Genomic DNA, 23172 nt, shown 5'->3' on the forward strand with positions numbered 1-23172 from the left:
GGGGTGTAGAGGGGTCAGAGTGCTGGGGGCATATCTGTGGTCTATAGGGGGTTAAAGTGCTGGGGGGATATCTGGGATGTAGAGTCAGAGTGCTGGGGGGATATCTGTGGTCTAAGGGGGTTAAAGTGCTGGGGGGATATCTGGGATGTAGAGTCAGAGTGCTGGGGGATATCTGGGGTGTTAGGGGGTCAGAGTGCTGGGGGGATATCTGGGGTGTAGAGGGGTCAGAGTACTGGGGGGGATATCTGGGATGTAGAGAGGCCATAGGCTGGGGAGGCATCAATCTAGCAGATATATTATATGCACAGGACAGCTTTGTTACTTGTATGTAGAATTTTCCCCACTGTTTCTTTGCTGTACATAATGATTGTTCATGTAGTTAATGCGGAGCTCCACCCAAAAGGTGCCTCCTTCCTACTTGATGTCTGTTTACCTGCGCTGCCTCCATTGTAGGGGCCCCAGAGCATTACTTTGCCCAGGGGCCCATGATGCTATTAAGATGGCCCCCTGCAGTCAGTTTCTGTCAGGCGTGAACTAGAGCCATTGGAATACATTGAAAAACACTGGGGTAGATTCAGGTAGCAATTGCGTCTGCGTAACCAGAGTTACGCAGCGCAATTGCTTTACTTGCCCCGGTGTAACGAGTTCTCCTGATTCAGAGAGCTTGTTACGCCGACTACAGCCTAAGATATGCGTGGCATAAGGCTCTTATGCCCTCATATCTTAGGCTGCATTCTTACGTTGGCCGCTAGGTGGCGTTCCCGTTGTGGTCAGCGTATAGTCTGCAAATTGCATACTAACGCCGATTCACAACGTTTCGCGAGCCCTGCGTACGCAGTTTACGTCGTTTGCGTCGTCAGGTTTTCGCGTAAGGCTGCACATGCTAAAGCAGGGCAGCCAATGCTAAGGATACCCATCGTTCCCCGCGTCGCGAGGTTTGATATTTACGTAGTTCGCGTAAGTGAATCGTGAATGGCGCTGGACGCCATTCACGTTCACTTTGAAGCAAATGTCGTCCTTGTGACGTCATTTACTGCAATGCACGTCGGGAAAGTTTCCCGACGGAGCATGCGCCCTACGCTCGGCGCGGGGGAACGCGCCTAATTTAAATGATTCCCGCCCCCTACAGGATCATTTAAATTGCGCGTGCTTACGCCGGGCATTTTGCCGGAGCGCCCCACGCAATTTACGGAGCTACTGCTCCGTGAATCGCGGGGTAGCGCAAAAAATTTGCGGGGGCGCAGGGCAAAAACGGTGCCCTGCCGCCTACGTAAAAAAAAGTGCAAGGCTACCTGAATCTGGGCCACTGTGCATGCATTTTGTGCAGAAAAAAAGCACATCCTAACCTGTGTGGACATGCACAGGAGAGAGGAAAATAGTTAGTCCACTCCGTTCGTGAAGAGTTTGGAACAACCTGTGAGCCGTGCCCTTGCTGTCGGCTTGTAATAAATCTGCTAGTGTACGGGATTGTGGAGATCAGGAGAGTATAGGCAGAGTAGCGTCTTGCTGTCCATTAGAGATATAGGGCGGATTCAGATAGATATCTCCGATACGTTACGCCGCTGTAACTTTGGGCGCAATTTCTGTATTCAGAAATAACTTGCGCCCTTAGTTATGGCGCGTAACGTATGTGTTGCGGCGTAGTTAGTCACTCCGTTCGTGAAGAGTTTGGAACAACCTGTGAGCCGTGCCCTTGCTGTCGGCTTGTAATAAATCTGCTAGTGTACGGGATTGTGGAGATCAGGAGAGTATAGGCAGAGTAGCGTCTTGCTGTCCATTAGAGATATAGGGCGGATTCAGATAGATATCTCCGATACGTTACGCCACTGTAACTTTGGGCGCAATTTCTGTATTCAGAAATAACTTGCGCCCTTAGTTATGGCGGCGTAACGTATGTGTTGCGGCGTAAGGCCGCCTAATTCAAATGGGGATGTAGGGGACGTGTTTTATTTAAATTGTAGTTGACCCCGCGTTTTTGCCGTATTTTTTGAACGGCGCATGCGCCGTCCGTAAAATATCCCAGTGTGCATTGCTCCAAATTACGCCGCAAGGACATATTGGATTCAACATGAACGTAAATGAGGTAAAGCCGTATTCGCTAACGACTTACGCAAACAACGTAAAAATTTCAAAACTCGTGCGGGAACGACGGCCATACTTAACATTAGCTACGCCTCATATAGCAGAGGTAACTATACGCCAAAAAAAGCCGAACGTAACGACGTAAAAAAATGTACGTACGTTTTCTGAATCGCCGTATCTACCTATTAGCATATTCCTTGCGTAAACATACGGAAGCGCCACCTAGCGGCCAGCCTGAAATTGCAGCCCAGCCTGAAATTGCAGGCCTAAGACACTTAGGGCTCGTACACACGACCGAACATGTCTGCTGAAACTGGTCCGCGGACCAGTTTCAGCAGACATGTTCGGTCATGTGTAGGGCCGTTCGGACAATTTTCCGGCCGACCGGACAGGTTTCCAGCGGACAAATGTTTATTAGCATGCTAAGAAACATTGTCCGCTGGAAGCCTGTCCGTCGGACATGTCCGATGGTCAGTACGACTCATCGGACATGTCCGCTGGCCCGAGAACTCGCGCATGGCGTCAAAGTGATTCGACGCATGCGTGGAAGCATTGAACTTCCGGGTTCGCGCATGTCGCCGCGTCATCGTCGCCGCCACGTCACCGCGTCATCACCGCGTCGTCTGTCCACGGGGAATTTAGTCTGATGGTGTGTACAGCCATCAGACCAAATGATCCAAGCGGACATGTCCGATGAAAACGGTCCCGCGGACCGTTTCATTGGACCATGTCCGCTCGTCTGTACGAGGCCTTACACCTGTCGGATCTTAGGGATATCTATGCGCAACTGATTCTCTGAATCAGGCGCATAGATACGACCTCCCGCACTCAGAGATACGCCGTCGTATCTTGTTTTCTGAATCTGGCCATAATATTCTGTTCATCCACACTGAAAATGAACTTTATCCCTGGAATATGTGATAATTTCCACACTCCTCCCTTCAGTCCTGTGGTTTACATCCTGAGAACCTGTGGAAAGTAGACATGTGCATTCATTTTCGTCCGAATGCATTTTCGTCTGAATTTCGGGTATTTTCGTTATCATTTTAACAAACGGAAAACGAACGCGCAGAATCCGAAATATCTGACATTAAAAAATGCTTTATTTTTATTTTCGTTGCTACAACAGTTTGATATAGATAGGAGATTCGACATGACGCTGACAATAGCAATCTGTGTCTATCGAACCTGTGGTTGAATGTGCCTAACTTTAACTCTATTAGTCCAAGATTATTCTACATAGAGAGGAAAGATTCGACATAGAGAGAAAAAATTCGACATTATAGAGACAGTGTTGGGGTAGACCATTCGACATGAACAAAGAAGATTCGACGAAGCAGCGAAAAACATACAAACGTCGAATCTGTCATTGAAGGCTTATGGTGTCTGTCGAAAGTTCTAAGAAGATCTAAGCAGCTAAACTGTACGACGCCGCAATCTACATTTCGATCGGCCCGTAGGCTATAGAAGAATTCTAATGTTGGTTGATTAGTAATAATAATTAATAAATATAATTATTACTAGTGTCATACAAGATTACAATTCTTCTATAGCTTGTAGGCGGAACAATAGACCGGAAATGTACGATTCAGCGTCGTACAGTTTAGCTGCTCCGTCGAATCTTCTTAGAACATTCGACAGACACCATAATGCCCTGTACACACGATCAGTTTATCTGATGAAAACGGTCTGATGGATTTTTTCATCAGATATCCGATGAAGCTGACTGATGATCAGTCGTGCCTACACACCATCGGTTAAAAATCCGATCGGGTCCAACGCGATTGACGTAAAACACAACGACGTGCTGAGAAAAATGAAGGTAATTTTTAAAACAAGTTCCTAGTTTTTTGACTGATGGATAAAAAACCGATGGGGCCCACATACGATCGGTTTGTCTGATGAAAACGGTCAAGCAGACCGTTTTCATCAGACGAACTGATCATGTGTACGCGGCATAAGCCTTCAATGACAGATTCGACCTTAATTAATTTGGATTTTTGGACATGCATTTTTTAACTAAACAAAATAAATAAAAATGAATTTCGGGACTAACTTAATAAATGTATTTTTCGGACGAAAATGAAATTCAGAAACAAAATATTTCAGTGTGCACATGTCTAGTGGAAAATGCACATGTCTAGTGAAATCACACAGGATTTTTTGCAGCTGCAGATTTATATCAATATTCACGTCTATTATAAGTGTTGTTTAATTGGCCAATTTTTTAGCTCGTACATATCCACAACGAACAGTGGACAATTGATCTTGTTTTCTGGAATTGCTATTAAGCTGATACCTGTGTGTTTTGGGTCTGAATGAACGTGTGGTTGGTGTTGCTATCTGTGTCATGATAACGTTATTATTCTTTACAATGTATGGTGGAGGTATGGTTTCTTAACTTTTCTATATGTTGGAATTATTTATAATAAAATAAATAATAGTTTTTGTTTCTCTTTAACCACTTAACCCCCGGACCATATTGCTGCCCAAAGACCAGAGCACTTTTTGCGAGTCGGCACTGCGTTGATTTAACTGACAATTGCGCGGTCGTGCGACGTGGCTCCCAACAAAATTGGCGTCCTTTTTCCCCACAAATAGAGCTTTCTTTTGGTGGTATTTGATCACCTCTGTGGTTTTCGTTTTTGCGCTATAAACAAAAATAGAGCGACAATATTGAAAAAAAATTATATTATTTTCCTTTTTGCTATAATAAATATCCCCCAAAAATATATAAAAAAACGTTCTTTCCTCATTTTAGGCCGATACATATTCTTCTACATATTTTTCGTAAAAAAAAACGCAATAAGCGTTTATTGATTGGTTTGCGCAAAAGTTATAGCGTTTACAAAATAGGGGTATTTTTATGGCATTTTTTATTAATATTTTTTTAACTAGTAATGGCTGCGATCAGCGTTTTTTTTTCGGTACTGCGACATTATGGCGGACACTTCGGACACTTTTGACACATTTTTTGGGACCATTGGCATTTTTATAGCGATCAGTGCTATAAAAATGCATTGGAATACTATAAAAATGCCACTGGCAGTAAATGGTTAACACTAGGGGCGGGGAAGGGGTTAAGTATGTTCCCTGGTGTGTTCTAACTATAGGGGTGGTGGACTCACTAGGGGAAATCACTGATCTTCTGTTCATACATTGTATAAACAGAGGATCAGCATTTCCCCCCCTGACAGGACCGGGAGGTGTGTGTTTACACACACAGCTCCCGGTCCCCGCTCTGTAACGAGCAACCGCGTGTGCCCGGCGGGAGCCTAGTGGCCTGCGCGAGAGCCGACGTTATATAACGTGCTCTCACGCAGGGGAGCCGACTTGCCGCCGTAAAACGACGGTGGGCGGTCGGCAAGCAGTTAATGAATCCTGTCTTGGCTGTTTGCCCTCTCTTCTCCTCTTTCTATATGCAATAATCCCATTCAGAGAACACACCTTAATTGATTTCACTAATATATATTTTTTGTATTATTTTTACAAATTACTGAGTCTTTCTGCCCAAATCTATATATTAGGGTGATACTTCTTGACAACCCATCTCCCTTTTTTTCTATAGGGTTGATTGTTCGTTCAGGTTTATTCACAGTGTCTCACAGGCTGCTGCCCTGTTACTTCCCCCTGTCTTCTAGAGAGTTATAGAATCATAGTGGGAGGATGAACAGGGCACGTAGCCTGCATATTTGTGGCACTCCAGCCAATCCCTGGAGAGGTGTAGAGAAGGTGGAGGAGGAGCTCATAAATAGTGTGATGCCTGAGCACTAGCAGCAGCATTCCCTTTTCCAATCCTGCCATAGAAGCCATTGTGCGGGAGCACCCCATCCCCCCTTCATTACCTCATTAGGTGTCCACCTGTGTTAGTTATTGAGCGGGGGGGGGCGAATTGAAGTTGTTGAGCGGGGGGGGAGCGCATTAAAGTTGTTGAGCGGGGGGGGATTTTGCAGTTGTTGAGGGGGGGAGTGCCTCTCACCTGTGCCAACAGCCGGGGCCACAGACTGTCATTAGCCCGACTCTCGGCTATCTTCCCTTCAGCAGCCACAGTCCTCCACACACCACTCCGGTTCCTCCTGCTTCCGTGCTGCCTCCTCTTGCAGTGCGGGAAAATTAACCCTTTTGCGGGACTGCGGGAAGAAGCTGTCTGTGCGGGAAAGTCCCACAGAATCCGTGCGTGTTGGGAGGTATGCGCAGGGCCGCCATCAGGAATTTTGGGGCCCCTTGCACAGCTTAAGGCATGGGCCCCCTGAAGCAGAGAACCTAGGGGGGTGGGGGTGCTGCCGCCTGAAATTGAGAAGCGTGGGGGGCCTTTACAAAAAAAAGAAGAAATAAAGAAGAAAACAAATATATATAAATATATGTAGCCATCCGGGGCCCTGGGGACCTCTGGGCCTTTTAATAAAAAGAAAAAATAAACCTCTGGGCCCTTTAATAATAAAAAAAAAAACATTTATAAAAAATACATAAAAAAAGGGAGGTTGCCAAACCCGGGGGCCCTGGGGACCTCTGGGCCCCTGGGAACCTCTGGGCCTTTTAATAAAAAATAAAAAAATAAACAAAAATAAAAAAATAAACATTTATAAAAAAAATAAAAAAGGGGGGGTTGCCACATGGGGCCCTGGGGACCTCTGAGCCCTTTAATAAAAATATATATATATATATATATATATATATATATATATATATATATATATATAAAAAAAATATAATTTTTTTTATAAAAAAATAAAAAAGGTGGGTTGCCATCCGGGGGCCCTGGAGACCCCTGGGCCCTTTAATAATAATAATAAAATATATATATAAAAAATAAAAAATATATAAAAAAAACATTTTTTTACAAAAAATAAATAAAAAAAAGGGGGGTTGCCATAGGAGGAGTCCTTTCAGTTATCCCATAAAGAGAAGCTTGTCTCCATGGTTGTGACGTAGGATCTTTCATTCTATGAATAGTGTAGGACCCACTGATAATGGGGTTCTTTAACACAGTTAGTGGGCTTAGCATTATATGACCATATAGTGTGACCAAATCCCCATATTTTTGAATGTGTTCAGGTGTTTTTAAATAGCCCTACAGGATTTAAATATAATTGTTGTATGTGTGCACTATGATCTATTTTGTTTGCCATAGAAGCCCCCTGGGGCAAAGAGAAGTCTTTGTGAAGACACTGAGGTCCCATCTACAGGTAGGCTTAGCTGGGGGGCCTATTGTACAGCAGATACAGATCCATCGTACAGCAATCAACTGGATCAAGAGGATGCTCTCTGAAGAGAGCCAGGAAGGAAGTTGGTGGGAAGGTGTCCAACGATCCTGCAGTGCGAGTCTACATCTCCCTCACTAGGAACAGCCCAGTACATATTGGCAGGAGGCAGCCAGTGATCCCTAGTCCCAAGTGAGTAAATGACCCCCAATGCTGAAGAGAATGACAGTGTGAAGCTTTTACACTCTTGAGGGAGTACAAGTCACCAGCAGCATTAGGAATTCTGTGTGCAGTGGTGGCCCGTCCATTAATGGTGCACGTGCGCCACCCCCTCTATCATGCCACCCCCTATATGTATCATGGTTAGATTCATGCATAGCATGAATCTAGCCATGGCCACCGTGGCCACCCCCTTTCCAGACACTGGGCAATCTGAATTAAAGCGGCAGGGGTGTTTTTTTTTAAGCACCCGATTAGAGCCATAGGCTTCAAAATTGGGTAGACTCGGAGCACAGATCATTGCGCTTGGATCCCACCCAGGCATGTTGGAAAAGCAAATGAATATTCACTTTTCTAACACGGAACCGCCTCTCCGCAATCAGGAAGCGCAGGTATAATACCCATCACCTGATTGGCTGAAAGGACAGGCGCGCCTATTGGACTCCTAGCAGGAAGAAAGAAGAGACACATGGAGTACACAGCTCACCACTGCCTGACCCGCTGCCCGTCCTACAGCTCGCTACCATCACCCGCTGCCTAACCTGCCACCAAGATGGGGTAAGTGCTGGTCAGACAGCAAGCAGGGGGTGGGGGGAGACAGTGGCTGCATTTGATGGGCACAGTGGCTGCATTTGATGGGAACAGTGGCTGCATTTGATGACACAGTGGCTGCATTTGATGGGCACAGTAGCTGCATTTGATGGGCACAGTGACTGCATTTGATGGGCACAGTAGCTGCATTTGATGGGCACAGTGGCTGCATTTGATGGGCACAGTGGCTGCATTTGATGGGCACAGTGGCTGCATTTGATGTGGTTTTTTTTTTCTGATATTTTTTTTTGTTTGTTTGTGTCCCCCCAAAAATTTGGAGCACCAGCCATCACTGCCTGTGGGACATGCAGTATGTGTAGTGCAGCCAGCAACTTGTGCAGCAGTGCAGCCATAAATGCAGGCAGAAGTGTGTGAAGTGCAGCCAGAAGTTGAGGAAGCATCCAATTGTTCAGTTGCACTTCCTTGGGGTATACTATGCTTCCCTATCCTTATCCAAGTTCATGGTCCATGAAAGCACTAAAAAGAATCTCTGAGCCAGTGGAAGAATGAAGAGATGCAGCTGTGTGTCCTAAAGGGGAGGATAGGGCCAAACTCACCAGCAGCTCTTTAGGGGGCATACCTTTTCTTACCCCATCTCCTAAGATGTAAAGGCAGCTGATTGGTTGACCAAACACTTTGGATCCTAACTTGAAAATACCCTTTTAAGGCTATTATAGTGTTTACAACCCTTGTTGCTCATGACAATAAACAATTGCCTATTTGACATAAATATATATTTTGGAACTGTCACCACAGAGTGGCACTGTGGACAGTATAATCAATGGTACAGCATGCCACGTCCTAATTAGTTATGCAGAAATAAAGGGTAGAAAAGTATATTTGAAATTGTCCTTTTTTCTTGTTACAGTTTGCTTTTTCAGTAGAATTAGGAAGAGTCTGCCAACTCTATCAACCTTAATGAATTAATCATCATTAATGTATTAATGGACTTGTTACCTGTCTATGCATGTACATTTAGCAACATACACTATACTGCCAAAAGTATTGAGATGCCTGCCTTTACACGCACATGAACTGTAATGGCATCCCAGTCTTAGTCTGTAGGGTTCAATATTGAGTTGGTCCACCCTTTGCAGCTATAACAGCTTCAACTCTTCTGGGAAGGCTGTCCACAAGTATTAGGAGTGTGTCTATGGGAATGTTTGACCATTCTTCCAGAAGCGCATTTGTAAGGTCAGGCACTGATGTTGGACAAGAAGGCCTGGTTCGCAGTCACCACTTTAATTCTATCCAAAGGTGTTCTATCGGGTTGGGGTCAGGACTCTGTGCAGGCCAGTCAAGTTCTTCCACTCCAAACTCACTCATCCATGTCTATATGGACCTTGCTTTGTTAACTGGTCCAAATAATTTGGTGGAGGGGGGATTATGTGGTGTGGGATTGTTTTTCAGGGGTTGGACTTGGCCCCTTAGTTCCAGTGAAGGTGTCAGCATACCGTAAATAATATAACTTAATGCCAATAAATATGTTGTAAATGTATAATGAGTGATGACTAATAATTTAATGTACTTGTAATTATTGTTTGAATCAAATCATTTGGTGGAGGGGGGATTATGGTGTGGGGTTGTTACGTTTCAGGGTTTGGGCTTGGCCTCTTAGTCCCAGTGATGATAACTCCTAAGGCATCAGCATAACAATACATTTTGGACAATTTCATGCTCCCAACTTTGTGGGAACAGTTTGGGGATAGTCCCTTCCTGTTCCAACATGACTGCGCATTAGTGCACAAAGCAAGGTCCATAAAGACACGGATGATCGGGTTTTGGGGTGGAGGAATTTGACTTGACTGCAGAGTGAGTGCATCTCATGCTCCCATTTTGGCATATTGTTTTGACTTTTTAAATGTAAAGCCAGGCCACTTACTTGCTATGGATAGTATTTATGTTTTCATATTATTTATACTGTTTAAAGCGGTGGTTCCCCCTCAAAAACAACTTTTTTTTATTCCACTGCCCCCCCACATTCCATCACGATTAAGGCTATTATATTTTTTTCCTGCTGTACATACCTTAGTACAGCATCTTCACCCGTGCATCCGGGTTGCGAGTCCCGCGGGAGTGGGCGTTCCTCACATGCTGTTGATTGACGTTTTGCCCAAAAACGAGCTCCCCCCTGTCGCGTAAGCCGCGTCACGGTTGGCGAAAGAAGCCGAACGGCGAGTCGGCGCTATACTGCGCATGCGCATCGCCGTTCGGCTCCTTTCGCCAATCGTGACGCGGCTTACGCGACGGGGGGAGAGCTCGTTTTTGGGCAAAACGTCAATCAACAGCATGTGAGGAACGCCCACTCCCACGGGACTCGCAACCCGGATGCACGGGTGAAGATGCTGTACTAAGGTATGTACAGCAGGAAAAAAAAAAATAATAGCCTTAATCGTGATGGAATGTGGGGGGGCAGTGGAATAAAAAAAAGTTGTTTTTAAGGGGGAACCACCGCTTTAAATGTTATTTGGTTAGTTTCTAATAGAAGTTTTTATCATCTTTTAGGCTTTCAGTAAGAAAAAAGTATTGCGTTGTGTCAGCAAAAAAAAAAAGTTTTGGAGGGTTGCCCAGAGGAATACTTATGCTTATTGCCTAGTGTGTGATTAAGCTGTTGCAATAATATGTGTGCCAGACAATGCTTGGCTCTGATCTCATGCCAGCATGGCATTGGTTATAACGCATTGAAACTCCTATAATGCCTCGTACACAAGACCAGTTTTCCCATTGGGGAAAGCCTGCGGGGGAGCATACACACGGCCGGCCAAAGCTCTCATGGCAGTTTTCCTGCTAGGAAAACCGGCCGTGTGTAGGGGGAAAAAGCTGCCGAGCCGGTTCTCTGCTTTCCCATCGGGTTTCCCAGCAGTAAAAAGTCAGCCAGGAAACCCGATCGTGTGTACGAGGCATTAGGGTAAAAATGTATAAGCCGTAGACAATACTTTCTATACAGCAGAGCATCACAATCTTCAGTGACACACTTTAATATTGTATTTGCTGATTAGACTACTTGTTACATTATTAGTATATGAAAAAGCAAAGAGGTAATTAATTTTTTACTTGATGCATATAGAGAGTACTATAATTTATGACCGGTATAACAACAAAAGGAATCTGAGCTGTATTTAGTCCAGTCTAAAAGAAAATCTATACTAATGCCGTGTACACAGGATCGGAATTTCCGATGAAAAAAGTCAGATGGAATTTTTTTATTGGAAATTCCGATCCTGTGTGGGCCCCATCTGACTTGTTTTCCCATCGGTGTTAAGAAATAGAACATGTTTTATTTTTTTCCGATGGAAAAAAAAAAACGATCGGAAATTCCTATCGTCTGTGTGCAACTCCAACGGAGAAAAAACCCACGCATGCTCAGAATCAAGTCGACGCATGTTCGGAAAGCATTGAACTTAATTTTTCTCTGCTCGTTGTAGCGTTTTATTATGTCACCGCGTTTTGGACGGTGGTAATTTAATGCCGCGTACACACGATCATTTTTCGGCATGAAAAAACGTAGTTTTTAAAAAATGTCACTTTAAATGATCGTGTGTGGGCTTCACATATTTATTTTTTCAGGTTCTGAAAAACGACAAATAATTTTTTTTAACGTCGTTTTAAACAATGTCGTTTTTCGGGTTGTAAAAAATGATCGATGTTAAAAACCCGCGCAGGCTCAGAAGCAAGTTATGAGATGGGAGCGCTCGTTCTGGTAAAACTACCGTTCATAATGGAGTAAGCACATTCATCACGCTGAACAGGAAGGGGCCATCCCCAAACTGTTCCCACAAAGTTGGGAGCATGAAATTGTCCAAAATGTCTTGTTATGCCGACACCTTAAGAATTCCCTTCACTGGAACTAAGGGGCCAATCCCAACCCCTGAAAAACAACCCCACACCATAATCTCCCTCCACCAAAAGATTTGTTTCAAACAATAATGACAAGTACATTAAATTATTAGTCATCACTCATTAATACATTTACAACATATTTATTGGCATTATGTTATATTATTTACAACTCTAATTATCTCTAATTATCCCCTTTATAGTGCCGTCGTACGTGTTGTACATCACCGTGCTTTGCTAGATCATTTTTTAAAAACGATGGTGTGTGGGCAACGCTGTTTTAATGATGAAGTTGGAAAAACTTTGTTTTTTCAACATGCTGAAAAACAAATATTTTTTTTCATGCTGAAAAATTATCGTGTGTACGCAGCATCAGTCTGACGGTGTGTATGCAAAACTGATGGAAGTCAGCTTCATCGGAATTCCGACGGAAAATTCCATCGGATTTAATGCCATCGGAAATTCCTATCGTGTGTACGCGGCATAAGTCATTGTTTTTTTAAACCTACACTATCCAAAAAAAAAAAAATGAAATGTCAGCTTCTGGTTAAACGATTCTTTAACCACTTCCCGCCCAAGGACGTCATATGACGTCCTGGACTTTCAGTGGGGATATCTGAAAGATGCCTGCAGCTATAGGCATCATTCAGATATCAGCTGGCGAATCCCTGCACCATAAGAATGATCATAGCAGCAGTTCCGCCGCTTGATCGTTCTTATAGGCGGAGGGAGGGGACGCCCCCCCTCCCGCCGCCATCCGGTGCTTCTCCGGGCTCTCCTTTGCCATCGGAGACCCGGAGAAACGATCCGCCGGCGTCTGATGGAAACCATAGAGTAGACTGGTGACCAGATGGTCACCAGTCATCTCTATGATCGTCGGAGGCCCGGGCGCGATGTTATGACGTCACGCCCGGGTCCCGGAATGTAAATACAGCCGCAATCGCGGCTGAAAGCATTAGATCGGTGAATTTTTTTTCACGATCTAATGCTTTCCAGCCTGGAGGAGAGATGTGGGGTCTTATTGACGCTGCATCTCTCCATAAAGAGTACCTGTCACAAACATTCCTATTACAAGGGATGTTTACATTCCTTGTAATAGGAATAAGACTGGGAGGGGGGCGTGGCCTAGGAATGGCAGCGTGATAGACACAGAATCCTGGAGCTCCGGGTTCTCTCCATGTGATACCGGTGTGTAACCATACCTAACGCCGTGGTTGGAGCGGTGTATGCGGCAGTAATCTGCAGAAGCTGAAGCTAGCCTCTCGGGAGACGCGGCTGGGTGCAAGAGGGAGTGAAGGCTGTGTGAGCATTCCAATGACTTTGATTTTATATGATAGGAGATCGAGCCGCCTTAATACCCAGGAAGAAATAACTGACCGAATCTGCTGAGATCCCTGGGGAGCATTGCCGAGAGCCATACCTGCATGTGGCTGTGTATGTGTCTGTGTGAGCCGCTCAATCCCCACTTGCTGCTTGTATCTGGCGTGGGGTGTTTGGTGTTCCTGTAGACCGGAGGCGAGCGTGTATCGGGTGTTCGTGTCGGATGTAGCTGAGGAGCTTCATTTGAACTACCGCGGCTGCACTGTGTTTGGAGCGAGGAACGAGGAGCACGGGATCCCGAAGTTGCACGTGAGTGTGGGAGTCAGCCCCTTTGACGTGGAGGGGGGGGGCATAAGGACTAATCACCCTAACTACCTTAGCCATCTGTACCCCATCACCCTCACACTGCAGAATTGACAAACGGACTTATACCCCAGGAAATAGCTGATAGAACTGGTCCAATCAACCCAGGGGAAAAAAAACAAACGGAATACTATACCAAGCAACACTGGGGGACAGGTGGAGATAGTCCCCTCCTCTCCCCTTTTTTTTGGCTTTTGCTCTTCTACAGCGAAATTAAGTGCTCTATCAGGAAAGGGGTGTAAGGAGCGAGGAGACACTGACCCGCATACCAGATCTGTGTGTTACCCAGCTTCAGCTCCATGTTCACCTATATAAATGGGATTAAATGTATAGACCCTATATGTTACACCTGCTACACTGGTTAAATTTGATGCATCTATTAGCAATTTAAAAGTGAAAAACAGACTTTTTTTTCTTTGTATCTGGGTGTTTTTTTTGTTTTTTTTTCTTTTTCCTCTGGAGCCGATAATATTAAGGAAGGAGAAAAGAAAAAGGCGAGAGGAGGTACTGAGTGGGTATTGAATGGGAGAGGGCGGCAGTAATTGGCAGAAGCTGAAGCTTCATGGAGCGGTATGATTAACGACCGCAAATACATAATGCGGGCAGACACAAAGAAAGCGGCAGTAAATAGCAAACAAGGAGATATCCAGAGGTATCTTACCTCGGCATCACCGGTGTCTATTGCTGCGGGCGGTGCAATTAACAAAGGAGCCCGAGGTCGGGGCGGTGAGAGTTGCGCTGTAGGGGAAAGGTTAGTAACGCAGCGGAGATCTTCCGGAGCGGGAAATACCCAGAGACAAACGCCGACTGCAGTGCGGGCTCCGGCGGGTGGAGTGAAGTCTGCTGAGACAGATATGGAAATGGCAGAGATTAAAGCGATGCTAGCAGCCCTCCCCACACGCCAGGACATCGAGCGGTTACCTACTAGGCAGGAGATCGAGGTAATGATACTCCGTGTAGAGGAGACCCAACGCCAGGAGCTACAGGCGGTAAGACAAGATTTAAATGCCCTGTCAGAAAAGGTGATGTTGAGAGAGGGCTCTATAGTGTCGATTGAGCGGAGAGTGGGGGATACTGAAAGAGCTTTGGAGGAGATAAAGCACAATAGAGTGGACATAGCAACTGAATCATTAATTGACCTACAACTGCAGATGGAAGTTTTAGAAGATAGAAGGAAAAATGTGCGACTTAGGGGCGTCCCAGAGGCAACAGATACTGAGGACTTGGATGTTAAAATCAAGGCGGTTTTTGGGACACTATTAAATTCACCGCAGACAGAAATTGAGATAGAGAGGGCGCATAGAGCCCCAAGACCCAAGTCGACTAACCCTGATAGGCCAAGAGACATAATCTGCAGACTGTACCGGTATCAGCAGAAAGAAGTGATTCTTAGGACAGCATGGGACATAAAGGACATAATATTCGAGGGAGCACACATAAAAATTTTACCAGACCTGTCCCGGGCCACTCTTCAGCGCAGAGCGTGCCTGCGGCCACTATTGGACCTCGCTAAAGAAAAAGGGGCCACATACAGGTGGGGGTATACACTTGCGGTCACATTCCGTAAGTCTGCAGCGTCGTTTATGCTTAGAACCCCAGTAGAGCTTCCAGAGTTATTTATATTCCTCGAAACAACACCAATTCAGATTCCAAACTGGCTTCTACCTATAACATATATGAGCAACCGGGGAAGGTTCCAAATGAAGACCGGACAAGGGAGGACATCTCAAAATACACAAACAGGGGACGATAGCAAGATGGGAGACCGTCCAAGAGACAAATAGTGGCCTCAGATGGAAGATAGCGCCCCGGCCAGAATAAATTGTCGCGAGATTTACATTTTTTTCCCCCTCTTTGATCTTTTTTGATTTTTTTTTTATCACCACCCCCCGACCCGCCAACCCAGCCCATCCCCCCCCCCCCCTGGCCTCGATGTCTTTTTTTTTTTTTTTAAACAAACGGAGACCCCCCCCCCCCCCTCTTGTGGGTTTTTGTTTTTTTTGTTTTTTTCTCTCTCCCTCTCACAGTCCCCAGATACATTTTTTCCCCCTCTGGTTTATTTTTTATTGTTGTTGGATGGAAAATAACTTCCTCAGAGAATGGGGAGGACTACAAGGAACTGAATCTTAAGGAACTTTAAAACATCTTTTTTTTTTCGTTTCATTCTCCTTTCAATATGGGGGAAGAGGGGGGGGAAGGGGGTGGAGGGAGGAGAGGGGAAGGGGGGAGGGGGGGAGGAGGGGAGGAGAGAAGGAAGGGAAGGGATACACTTCCCAACGGGAAAATTTATGCAATTGGTAAGGCCAGTGTGGCCCGATTGGGGTGGGAGAGACGACCATCCTCCTTTTTTTTTTTTTTTCTCTACATACTCACTATATACACTTGACACTACTGGGGAGTGAGGTACACCCCAGTAAACACCTTAGTAAAAACACACTAATTTCCACCAATTATTATTAATGATCATAACACAAATGACTCTATAATATAATAGATAAGAGCACAGGTCATAATGCCACACACACACACACACAAGATAAACTAATATACACGGGGGGTAATATAACCCCGGACGCACTTCATCACTAAAGTAGAGCGACTCTCTGGGAACACAGCACTAAAATGCACAGGGCTTATTGGATGGGTCCTCTCTTACCCTGCCCCAATCACCCAAAAGATGTCGTTGTGAATAGGGAGGTGGTCAGGCCCTCTTTCTTTTCTCTTTTTTTTTTTTGGTTTTGTGGCTATAACCTTATTTATCCTTCCAACGTTGCCGCTGGAAATACATTTTGCTGGGGAGGTACATAAGGGAAGGTATTTCAAGTAACGATATGATATCATATGACATGATCTGATAAAAAATGATATATAGCCCATAAAGCCCATCCCCCCCCTTTTTTTTTTTTTTCTGGGAGGGATGGGGGCTACAATTTTTGAACCACACCATACCCCCTTTTTTTTGTTATTCCCATCCAGATCCGGTAAGCCGACGGAAGGGGTCTAACACAAGAGGATGGGACGGGGGTGGGGGGTAGAGGGGGTAGGAGTGGGTACAACAGGGAATGACAACTATTTCAGGGGGGGGCGGGGGGGGTTATACCTGAAGGGAGGAAAAGAGAATACGGCCAGGGCCAGGTCCAAAGATTATAAGTGTTATACAAGCTATATGTTACATATATTTGGTACTAGATAAGGCAGATGTATATGTTAGATGGGTACCGGTCCCTTCTCTCTTTTTTTTTTTTTTTTTTTAGGGGCCTTAGCTTGTGGTATTGGAAAGAAGCTGAGAGTCATAGGGAGACCCGGAGCTGCAGGCTCTCACTCATATTATTGTTCTCTACATATCTCTTTTTTCTTTCAGGAAATACAACTATAGAAGTGGGATTTTTTGTACCCTCACTCTCTTTTCTTTTTTTTCTACTTGTGTACTCAATCCTGAGAGAGAAGGGGATATGGGAGCACAATAGGAGGTCACCTATGGTACACGCCCCCAAACATAGGTCGACGCTCAATACCGTTTAAACGGTGAGTGTTTTTACTTTTTAGCAGGATAGCTAATATTAGCAAAGGAGAGTATCTCCTTTTCCCTTTTTTTCTTTCTTTCTCTTTCTTTTTCTTTTTCCCATAAGGGGCTTTTTATTTATCTTTATTTTTGCTTTTTTTCCCTACCCCCCTTCCCCCCTCCTCTGATAATTGTCTAAATCCTCTATGCCTACATCTCCATTAAATACAGGAACGAGGATATAGTAAGACAGGATGGAGAAATTAAATATAATATCGATAAATGCGAAGGGGTTGAATATACCCGAAAAAAGGAGGGTCCTCCTAGATGACTTCCAAAGATTAAAGGAAAAAGGAAAAATATTTAAGAACGTGGATACCCTGGAAGTCCTATATGGACGCCAGAGGAGAGGTTTAAGGAGGGTCGGGTCGAACAAGATCGGGAAGACCGGGAATGTTAAAGGGGTTTGTATTTGGGAAAATACAGGACTGCAGAGAGGGGCTGGGGGAGAGGAAAATCCTGATTCTTATTATTATTTATCTAATTTTTTTTTTTTTTTTTTTGTTTTGTTTTGTTTTCGTCTGTGTTTAGTTGTTGTCCTTGTTTTTCTTGGATGCCCTTCCAGGGATTCCGGGGGGGGGGGGGGGGGGAGATACGAACGAAAGAGAAATAGGGGATGTATAACAATAAGTAGGATTGTGACGGTTGGGTTATATTATTGCTTTTGTATTATGTAATATGTATTGTATTATTTTGCTTTAAAAAAAAAAAAAAAAGTGTGAAAATAAAAGAAATCGAGTAAAAAAAAAATAATAATAATAAAAAAAAAAAATTTAAACGCCCCTATCCCCGGTAGCTCGCGTTTAGAAGCGAACACACATGTAAGTCCCGCTCACATATGTAAACGCCGTTCAAACCACACATGTGAGGTATCGCCGCGTGCGTTAGAGTGCCAGCAACAATTCTAGTACTAGACCTACTCTGTAACTCTAAATTTGTAACTTGTAAAAAAAAAATAAGCGACGCCTATGGAGATTTTTAAGTACTGACGTTTGGCGCCATTCCATGAGTGTGCGCAATTTTAAAGCGTGACATGTTAGGTATCTATTTACTCGGCGTAACTTCATCTTTCACATTATACAAAAAAATTGGGCTAACTTTACTGTTTTGTTATTTTTTAATTCACAAAACTGTTTTTTTCCCAAAAAAAAGGCGTTTGAAAAATTATTGCGCAAATACTGTGCGAGATAAAAAGTTGCAATGGCCGGCATTTTATTCCCTAGGGTGTCTGCTAAAAAAACATATATAGTGTTTGGGGGTTCTGAGTAATTTTCTAACAAAAAAAATATGATTTATGCATGTAGGAGAGAAGTGCCAAAATAGGCCGGTATGGAAGTGGTTAAAGCAATATTAAACAAAAATGTGCAAGATCCAGGAACAGAAGGGAAAGGGATCACCGCACCAGGTGGATGTGTGGAAATGGCACTCTCCTCAAGGTGGAAGCAGTTAGAAGAGGGAAGGTCTGGACAGCCGCCCTCCAATAAAAAAAGTCTTTATTGTGCAAAATAAAAAAAGAACAAACCACAGCAGGGTACAGAATAAAATACTGATGCATTTCACACCCTCAACCGTGCTTAGTCATAGCTATAACTAAGCACTGTTGAGGGTGTGAAACGCGTCAGTTTTTTTATTCTGTACCCTGCTGTGGTTTGTACTTTTGTTATTTTGCACAATAAAGGAGTTTTTATTGGAGGGCGGCTGTCCAGACCTTCCCTCTTCTAATTAAACAAAAATGTACTAGACGTCATTAGAGATGGTAGGTGTATTTGTTTTCTTTTTTTTTTTCACATGGTTATCTGGTCAGTAATGCACTTCCTGTCTTAGGGTGTCTGAATTCTGGATGAAATAGTAAAGCAGACACCTTTGGACAGTAGGTTATCAGTCTGGGGAAAAGGTGTTGTGGAAAATTTTATATATGTGGACATTTTATTCTAGGATGTGTGTTTTATAGATTGTCATCTGTCTCCCTGTAATGTATAAAAAAAATATTACGCTTGTTAAAGTGAAGAAAAGCAGCGATCAAAAAGTGTTATACTACATAAACAATAATGCAAAAAGGAGAAGAGATCGCGCTAATAAATGATATGTGAACATAAATGTGAAAAAGTTCAAATAAGTAGTCAGTCCCGCCACAAAGGCAAATTCGTATCAACAATCTCCCAGGTGATAAACTCAATCCACAAAAGAAAAGTGCTTGACAGAAAAGGTCCTCCACTTGGTTCCAGCTTTTGGTTCTCTTGTGGGCTATGGTTTTTACTTATTCCAATCTAACTACTTTCACATTTGGTTTTTCCCCAGTCACTCACCCCTGTGGTTACCTACCTTGTTATCGCACACTCTTCTATGGACACAATTCTAATGTTGTTCACTTTACCTTATAGCTGATGCTAACCACTTTATTGACACCCCACTATTATTTAATATATCCACAGGAACCTTAATGGTTTTTATGTAACATATACCCCAACTATGGTTGCTGATAGGGGAAATCTCGCCTTTGCATCTTATGTCCTACTACCAGTGTCCGTTGCCATGTTGCTGCCGCAGTACCACCACCTCAGCTCCCCCCGGGGATTATGTTTTTTCCACAATGCTCCCAGTTACCAACATTGGTGGCTATAATCTACGCCATTCAATGATTAATCTACCCATAGGTAAGACTGTTGGGACTCTACTTTACGTCCCCTCTTAGATCTTTATATGTACTAAATTACCATTTAGCACAATTTACCTTATTATATCCACAGATATACCCAGGCCTTAATTGCTCCTGATGAGTGGAAGCTATCCACGAAACGCGTCGAGCTATATACGGATGTTCTGTCACAATAAACCATACTAGAACATATGTCCTTTACCCTCGAGAATCATGAATCAATGAATTTTAAATGTTGTCAACTAATAGCATGTCTACCATGTTTTTAGACAATCATGTCTGTATGTATTTTTACTGTATATTATATACAACAATTTGGACACAGTGTTGCATGTTATGTTATGTCATAGGTACATTTATGTTTTTACATTAATATATGATTTACCAATCATGCCTACTACGATTTGTACAGTATCTATTGCTATATGTGCATTGTTCAGTCTGCTATGCTGCATCCAATAAATGTATTTTTATTTTAATTCATTAATTGATTCATTTGATTCTGGTGGTGTGTTTCATCTTAAAGCGGTTCTACACCCTAAAGTGGAGTCCCGCTGATCGGAACCCTCCCCCCCTCCGGTGTCACATTTGACACCTTTCAGGGGGGAGGGGGGTGCAGATACCTGTCTAAAGACAGGCATTGGCACCCACTTCCGGCAACACGCTACGGGCAAAAGACGGGCATTCCGTCACATCCCGTCTGTCGCCCGTTGTGTGCTGGGAACACTCGGCTCCCAGCACACAGCGGGAGCCAATCGGCTGGCGCGGCGCGACTCGCGCATGCGCCGTAGGGAACCGGGCAGTGAAGCCGCAGCGATTCACTTCCTGGTTCCCTGAGCGTGGATCGCGGGGGGAGCAGCAGAGAGACGAGCGATCGCTCGTGCTCTGCTGCGATCGGCGCTGGACTCCAGGACAGGTAAGTGTCCTAATATTAAAAGTCAGCAGCTGCAGTATTTGTAGCTGCTGGCTTTTAATATTATTTTCACATGGCACATCCGCTTTAAAGTCCCACAATCCCCAATTCCTGCCTTCCCCTGGTATTCCCTCCCTCCCCTTTTTTCCCTTTCCCATTGACACTCCTTTTGTTACTATTAATGGGGCTAGAGGCTGCAGCCTAGCCTACCAGCTGCATTCTCATTTACAGTCCCAAGGCTACCTTGTTACTCAAAGTTTACATATGTCCTTACCCTCTCCCTCCTTGTGTGCCTTCTCCCTTCCTTGCTATATCAAATTACTAGGGATGGAGTCATTGGTTTACCTATAGCCACTGCCTCATTAAAAGTCCCAACACATACCTTTTTTTTCAATTAATTCAGATATTGTTTTACTTTGAACAATGTCTGAATGAGATCCATGCTGGCTAAGATGGGGTGTGTGCACTTCCTCCCCCTGCCTTTCTTTGAGTGCCCTCCCCTTTTCTGTTTGTCATTTCCTGTCATGTGATTTTGTATTAAGGGAAGTGATTGGCTGTTGGGGCCATCACTTCCTGCTTTGTTATTCTTTTGTTTCCAATGAATAAAATAATTTGAGTTTCCTGTGCTCAGGGCAGAAGCTTGAGATTCCAGCTAGAAGCAGCATTGTTTTCTGACTCTTCCTGGTGCCATGAAGTGACTTCACATTCCTTGTACAAAGAGCTTGATACAAAACGTGCTTTTAAGCACAAAGGAATTGTTTGGTGCTTTGTGTGCATTGAGACGCTGCAAGTGCACATTTTGGTGCGGTGTGGATTTGCGTACAAAGCCCAAGGGAATTCTTCCACGACAAAGGGTAGTGTTAAGCCTCGTACACACGATCGGATATCTGATGGATTTTTTCGTCGGATATCCCATGAAGCTGACTTTCATCAGTCTTGCCTACACACCATCGGTCAAAAATCCGACCGTAAAACACTACGACGTGCTGAGAAAAATTAAGTTCAATGCTTCCGAGCATGCGTGGACTTGATTCTGAGCATGCGTGGATTTTTGACCGATGGACTTCCACACAGACGATCATTTTTTTTTCTATCAGTTTTTTATCCATAGGCGAAATTGAAAACATGTTCTATTTTTTTTCACCGATGGAAAACAAACCGATGGGGCCCACACGCGATCGGTTTGTCCGATGAAAACAGTCCATCGGTCTGTACAGGGCTTTACACTAGCAGATTTAGATGAACTTGTCTAACAAATTAAAGCTGAAGTCCAGCCAACACTTTATAAACAGATAAAATAAAAATAAATCCTTTTGGGATAAAGGTTTTGCAGTACATAAGTAAATAAAAGCTGACCATTGTAAGCACCCCTGTTAGTGTTACATGTTTTTTATCATCCTTCTAACTGCTACTTTGTCGGGACAGCTTGGTTTGTTGAAGGAAGTTGAACAATATCAGACTTACTGGCTGAATAGCCGGGTAAAAATAATGGAAAAAAGCGAATTAATGCAATGTAATACATTTTTGTTTTGGGGTTTAATATTGCTTTCATTATTAAAAAAGAGTAAATGATAAATTCAACCCTACATCTAACATTGGTCCTTTAATGGTTTCAAAGAAAGTTAAGGATATCTGACCTTTACAAACGAATTGACCATTGATCCCATCTTTATGTTCAGGAGGTTTCCGATCAGGGGCAGGGGGGTCGGACCCGGTGGGAGCCCCTGTTTCCTGTACATCGTCTTCCATGTTGAGAAGATGAAGTAGAAACAAGAGAGAAGAATCAGCACAAACGCCAACAGCACTGTCAGTTCCATGGTGGTACATAGACTGAAACATCTGATAAAGTAATTATGTCTTTTGGTTCATTTAAAAGGGTGGAGTGATTCTGGATAACATCCAGTTGAAGCCAATTTGCAACTTTTATGATGAAGGTGATAACTCCCTTAAGGCAAACCATTATTCATGAGTATGTCCTTGCCCAGATTATTTTTTACAGATATGAACATTTATGAACAAGCATTCATAGACATTATGTACTCCAGCATTGATGTAAACTATCTATTGTGCAATGCAAGCATTGCATATTTGGATACCTATATGTTCTCAGAGTGAAAGCACAGTTAAATAATATAGTCGTGTAACAAATCTGCACAACCACCCTTAATAGGAATAAAAAATAATAAAATAAATGTTGCCTTATAAATTCAGGCTAAACTACAGCCAATATTTCCTCTGTGTGTTCACAGCCAGCTACCGTACAAAATGCTTAACAAATGTGTGACTAATGCCGAGTACAGACGGTCGTTTTTTTGTGATGAAAAAAACTAAGTTTTTTGTGATGAAAAAAAACGAAGTTTTTCAAACTTCATTTAAAAAACGATGGAGCATACACACCATCGTTTTTGCAAAATGCTCTAGCAAAGCG

General features: G+C 43.7%; 1 pseudogene; it reads right to left on the reverse strand.

Moving 5' to 3' along the window:
* LOC120913335 overlaps positions 1-22603 on the reverse strand; it is an 83427-nt pseudogene extending 60824 nt beyond the window's left edge.
* Between the last annotated feature and the right edge of the window lie 569 nt (positions 22604-23172).

Source organism: Rana temporaria, chromosome 9, assembly GCF_905171775.1.
Source record: "Rana temporaria chromosome 9, aRanTem1.1, whole genome shotgun sequence".
NCBI lineage: Eukaryota > Metazoa > Chordata > Amphibia > Anura > Ranidae > Rana > Rana temporaria.